This window comes from Halichoerus grypus, chromosome 4 (assembly GCF_964656455.1).
Source record: "Halichoerus grypus chromosome 4, mHalGry1.hap1.1, whole genome shotgun sequence".
In the NCBI taxonomy this organism is placed as follows: domain Eukaryota; kingdom Metazoa; phylum Chordata; class Mammalia; order Carnivora; family Phocidae; genus Halichoerus; species Halichoerus grypus.
Window position 1 is genome coordinate 127,964,536 of NC_135715.1, and position 6,000 is coordinate 127,970,535.

General features: G+C 44.9%; 1 long non-coding RNA gene and 1 other non-coding gene across 2 annotated transcripts in view; one reads left to right on the forward strand and one right to left on the reverse strand.

Annotated features, from left to right (window-relative positions):
- The window catches only part of LOC118522266 (uncharacterized), a 436,304-nt gene extending 431,533 nt beyond the window's left edge, over positions 1–4,771 (reverse strand). The window contains exon 1 of the long non-coding RNA XR_013447181.1: positions 4,433–4,771. This is a non-coding gene — a long non-coding RNA (uncharacterized LOC118522266). The remainder of the gene's footprint in view (positions 1–4,432) is intronic.
- On the forward strand, positions 1,940–2,068 carry LOC118522308 (small nucleolar RNA SNORA25). The gene has a single exon (XR_004910565.1). It is a non-coding gene; the product is annotated as a small nucleolar RNA SNORA25 (small nucleolar RNA).
- Positions 4,772–6,000: the final 1,229 nt, after the last annotated feature.

The following is a 6,000-nucleotide window of genomic DNA, read 5'->3' on the forward strand; positions in this document are numbered from 1 at the left end:
TCAGAAGCAATATAAACACATTTTTAATAGAAACCTACATATAACTGTCACGAATGTCTTTCCAAATAAGAATATCGTGGGCAGCTACTCAACATCGAGATGTGTATTACATTGGGGAACTTGTAATTGTTCCCTCAGAATATGCTATGAACACTGCAATGTTTAATCAATTAATCATGCAGCTACAGTTTTGCAAAGCCTCTACCAGGTGAGCCGTGAGTGTATCTGCATAGTGTACATGAACTAAGAATGTGAACACAGAAAAAGAAAAGGCCTTTTTTTTAAACCTGCTTTCCCTCATTCCAAACAACAACAGTAAGGCCAGTTGAAACTCTGGACTAAGAATACTCACACATAGTCTGAGAGAGTAAATAGTATCCCTTAATAATGGTATTATTTAGTATCTAATAAAAATACTGCCCACATTTGTATCAATGGGTACAAATCATACCTAATATCTATTGAGCAATTATTACATGCCAGATACCAATGCCAAGTGCTTTACCTAGAACTTCATTATTCCCACTATTGCACTACTGCAGTGGTTCTTAACTAGAACTATTTTGACCCCATGGGACATTTTGCAATGTCTGGAGTCGGTTTGGGTTGTCAGTGCTTGAAGGGGAGGGGTTGTGATATTAGCATCTAGTGGGTAGAGGCCAGGAATCCTGCTAAACAGCCTTCGGTGCAGGACAGCCCCCACAACAAAGAATTATCCAGTCCCGCATGTCAATGGTGCCAAAGTTGAGGAACCCTGCCCTACTTTTACCTCCCTTTGACAGATGAGAAAAAGGAGTCTTAAAGAGGTTAAATCAATTGCCAAAAGTCACAGAGCCAATAAGTGGCCGAGGTGGGACCCAAACCCAGCACTGTCTGACACCAAAGGCCGCACCCTCACCATCACGTCGCACTCTTGCTGCATTGTCGTTCGTTGGAAAATCCTTCGCCTCATTGTACACAATCTCACAGTGCAGCAAACCTAGTGCTTTGAATCCGAGGTCCTCGGCTTTGGTGTAAGTAAGGCTGCTCTCCACCTCTTTGATCTTCACCAGTCATTCCAATTCTTATCTGTAATCTGGGAGCCCACATCTAGAGTTTTCCTAAATGTTTCCTCTAACTTTCTATGATTCTAGCCCTGAGCCTTCTAGCAAGGTGACCTGATTGCCTCTCTCTCCACTGGGTGTTAGATTAGCCTCCCTTAGGCTTTGCCCTTATTCTGTTCTCTGCTTCTCAGCAAGCAGAAGTCCCAGGAGTGACCCTCTGCTGACTTTGCCATCTTCTCTGTGGAGAGAATCCTGCCTTCAATGATGCCGTGGATGACTTCTTCTCCTTCCACAGAACAACCCAGACACCACTGGGGAGGTAAGCAGGATTTGGCATTGCCCTTTCCCGCCAACTGTCTGTGGACTATCAGACATTCCTTAGGGAAGCCACTAAGAGTTAACTCTCTCCCACTCTGAAGTAGTAAAGATTCCTAGGGGAGGGAATCTGCAGCCCGACCTCCAAACCAAATTGCTGAAGACCCAATGCATGTTGCTCGCTTACCTGCATGCGCCCCTGGGACCAATCTAAAGCAGCCCACACAAAGCTAGCAGGCAGCATGCAGCTAGATTCTCCACGCCCCGGGTCATTGTATTTTTACACCCATTACAGAAGTAATACACATGCTCCCCAAATAGCAGCTTCACTAAACCACAGTATCAGGAGCTGTAATGCTTCCTGTTCTGTGCCCTTTTAAAGGACCAGATTTGTTTCTGCAGAAAATGAGATCCGGAAGAACATGTGAGAATGCACTAAGATACCAAGCAGAACTACCCCCTAGAGTGGATTTCATTCCACAACATTTACAGTTGTGACTGCCAAAACAATTTCTGGTTCTCAAAATCTGCCTATGTCATGAAGAGGTGAGGGGTCTTTCTGCCCCAGTTTAAACATATATAAATCATTTCAAAGAGGGCTTTTGGGGCTGTGAAACCAGGAGCTCTTAACTCTATGACCGAAGATTGAAGTTGTCCATAGGATGCCAGAGTCACTCAAGAGTGCTAAGTTTTTCTGAGGAAATATAAGATGTAGCCACTCCTAATAATCATAATAGTTCATAATAGTCCACTCATAATAACCCATGATTGGTGATCTGGGAAAGTAAAAAGATGTTTCAAAGTTGAATAAAATATTATCACTCTAGAGTGATAGTGGCTCAGTGGTTTAAGTGTCTGCCTCCGACTCAGGTCATGATCCCAGGGTCCTGGGATTGAGCCCCGCATCGGGCTCCCTGCTCAGTGGGAAGCCTGCTTCTCTCTCTCTCTCTGCCTTTCCCCCCGAGAGTGCTCGCTCTCTCTCACTCTCTCTCTCTCTGGCTCTCTCAAATAAATAAAATCTTAAAAAAATATATTATCACTCTCACACCCCATTACACATACCAATAGTAGATAGGTAGAATATGGATTCGTCATCATAGCTAGATAATTGGGATTCACATCAGAACCCAAACATTAAGTTTCTTTTTCTTCTAAGTCACTTCTCAGATGTGCTAGCAGAGACAAAAATTATCCAGTGTGGATCACATTCCCCTGCTGGAGGAGGTCACTGAGAGGACATGACCCCCCGCTGACTTTTGAACTGGATCCTGGCAATCAGAGCAGAGACTCCTTAAACCCCCCGTGCCCCCCACTGGCTACCCTTGGAATGTGTGTTATACCCACCATTCCCACACTAGGAGCCGCTACAAGGACATAGCCCTGAGAGTAACGTGTTATTGAGACCGTCTGGACTGGGTACGTGGCTGTACGATTCTGCAAGGTGGGTACAGAGATCTCATTTTTGCACAGCCCAAGACAAGCCTCATATGGAAGCGCCCTCACTTATGAAAACTGCCACCTACCGCCTGGAGTGGCCTGTCTCCTTCCTTCTTTCCTTGCCCTCCGCGTGCAGGGGCCAGTTCTGAACGTCACCTAGGGGAACTCCTGAGGTGGAGATCCAACATTCCACTCTACCCACCAAACCAACTTCTCCCTGCTCATGTTCTAACGAGGATTAAAGTCCAAGTAGCAGAGTGAGAGAGAAACAGGAACCCTCTTATATCCAGACACTTGAAATTTCCAGTGAGCAAGTACACAGGAGCTGCATCTTAATTATCCATGCCATGAAATCCCCCTTCCCCACCCCCAGCCGGCCCGGCTTGGTAGAGTTTCTGCTTTATCCCTTCCCGGGGGAGCCCAGGACTGCCAGCACCCCGGAAAGGCCAGCGCAGTTCGAAAACACAGGCACGGCTCCCATCAGAGAAACAATCTAGATGGTGAGAAGTTCATCTCCGGCCGTGTGGCTTCCGGTGCTCGAGTCAGCCCACTTCCTTGCCTCCCACAGACCACATGGAGTTTGGGGGGGCGGTGCGGAGTGTAGTGCCTACTGGTTAGATTCTAAGCGGCCTTCCCATTGTCTGAAAGCTTATCGAATGCCTTAGAAATAAAGCGCGGTACCTTTCCGCTCTTTGAGCTTTGGATACTGCAAGAAACGGAGTCAGCTGCTGCTAATGGAGACCTAGGCTAATTTGATTCGAACTAATCACTATTTTTGGCCATCTTGTTATTGTGCCCCCACCCCTATCTAATATCTTACCTGAACACACCCCCCCACACACACACCTACCTTTTCTTCTACTCCATCTATTTCCAAATGTTTAAGTGGGGGATGCAAGCACGCTGGCTAAAGCAGGCTAGAGCTTGGAGAGCTGAGGCTTCACAGAGCTCTCTCCCCCTGACATGTAAGTCGGCCAAATTGTCACAGCCAAGTAGCAATCATTTGTCTTTTCCCTTGTCTCCTCAGAGCAGAGGCTGATGTTCAGGGTGGTTTTAGAATATGGACAGGGGTCTCCGCAGCCCGGAAAAGACATCTGACCCCTTCCCCTCCCAGGCCCCAGACCGTGCTCTGCAGCTGTGACTCCTCCAGGCTTGAATGCAGGTCTCCAGAGGTGAAGGGAGCATGGCTGAGCCCACTCTGCTGCCTTGCCCACAGCATAGTATAATATTAATTAGTCACCTTCCTTATTATTCAGTCAAAATATCCCAGACTGAAATAAATTACATTCTTAGCACATATTTCACACCCCTGGATCAAGTCTTGCAAGGGTTTTCTTTTATTATTTATAAGATCATGTGCTGTCTTCCTGCGGAAAATGAGATGGTCTGCATGAGGAAAAAGGTAAAAGAAATGCAGAGAAATGAAACAATCAGATATTCCCTAATGATATTTAAAAATAGAAGATTTGCTACTGTTACATACAGCATGTTCCATCTTTTGAGATTTAATGGCTCTCTTGTGGTTTAATGGAGAATTACTTTCAGTAATTGATTATTAAAATTTAAAATTGCTAACCATCTTCATTATTAGATGAGCGAACATGTTATCCTTGTAATTAAAAAAGCCCGAGACTCACTTTCATCCTGTTGACAGAGCGGGCAGACCGTCTCCGCACTCAGACTTGATGGTTTCAGGCTTCTTGTTTGACAAAAATAGCCAGCCAGTCATTTGATGATGAAAATGCAGAACATCCACAGAGACTGAGCAGAAAATATAATGAACAAAAAATAAAATAATGAAAAGCCCTACAAGCTAATTAAAGTTTTCAGTCCCGACTCATTAAATGCTCTGCATCACGTACGTGATGTTTCAATGTGCTGTGTGCAGGTAGCGCGGGGCGCCGTCCCGTTGTTGCAGCGTCCCCCGACGTGCCTTCAGAAAGCCTGACAGCCTTGCCTCCTCCACCTGCGACAGCACCTGCCCTCCTGCCTCGCACCTCAAGATGGTACCATTACAAAGTGTTGGTTTTGGCAACACACTCCACCAAGGGGTACTGGGAAAATACACTGTGATTTCCTGCTGTCGTCACTGTGTTAGGATATTTCTAGACTGGCATGGAGCGCTCCGAGGATTATGCACCCTGCTGAGTCCAAACAGTGGTACCTCAAAATCCCTGACCAAGTCCTACAGCCGAAGAGAGAAAACTCTATCACGCAGTTATCCACACACTGGGGCTAAGGAATTTGCCCTTTTATGGGAGCCTGCATTGCCTTCCTCCTTTTCATCATATTAGAGTGTTCGTTTTGAGAAGGCAGCCCTCAGTGATCGCCACAAGGAAATTTTATAACTGTCAACAGAAGAGTCTATCAAAGGGGACGTTTTTCACAACTCAAGTATTAGACAGATGTCAGTCTTTGGGAGAGGAAAATCCAGCAGGCTCGAGAAGCACCTATATGAGTGAAGCAAAGATTTTTGTACACGAAGATTTATTCTGAAAATCATGGAAAGCCATCTGAATATCAGCGTTCCTATAAAGGCTCAGTTGCTTAGCTCATAAAATCCATGCTCAAATGTCAGGTTTTTTAATTGACTAATCAATGACTTGCCAATGTTTTCTTAAGATTAGGACCCTCAAGGATGTCCTCTCTGCTTCAACCCAGCCAACCTTGATGATTCCTCGACACAAATTACCACCCTATCCTTTGTCCACACTCAAAGACTATGATATCACTGGTCAATTATTTAGACTGTGCTGTAAAACTGTTCTCGTGTACTTGTCCTTGTGTTTGTCTTCCCAATTAGATTATATGAGCCTCAAGAGTAAGTGCAATTTCTTTTCTTTCTTTTGCCATTTTCACTTGCCTCTATGGCCTCATACCTGATGTTGAGCTCAGCAGACATCAGGTGTGTACCACTCATCTTACCTGCTTTCTGGGTTAGATATGAAAGTTTGACCAGAAGCTGAGATATACTTTACTCATTAACTCTAACTTTGAATTTAGGACCCATACAGACTAGATCAGCCTTTTCCACCACGGAACAATTTTCTCAATTCTCCCACCGATGGTACATAGCTAGTTTCATTCTAGATGCATGTGAGATAAGTAAATTAACTACATACAATGAACCTTAGAGCTTAATTCTCAAAACTTCTTAAGGAAGACTGGTCAAGATTGTTCTTCCAGATTACCTGCAGTAAGTTCA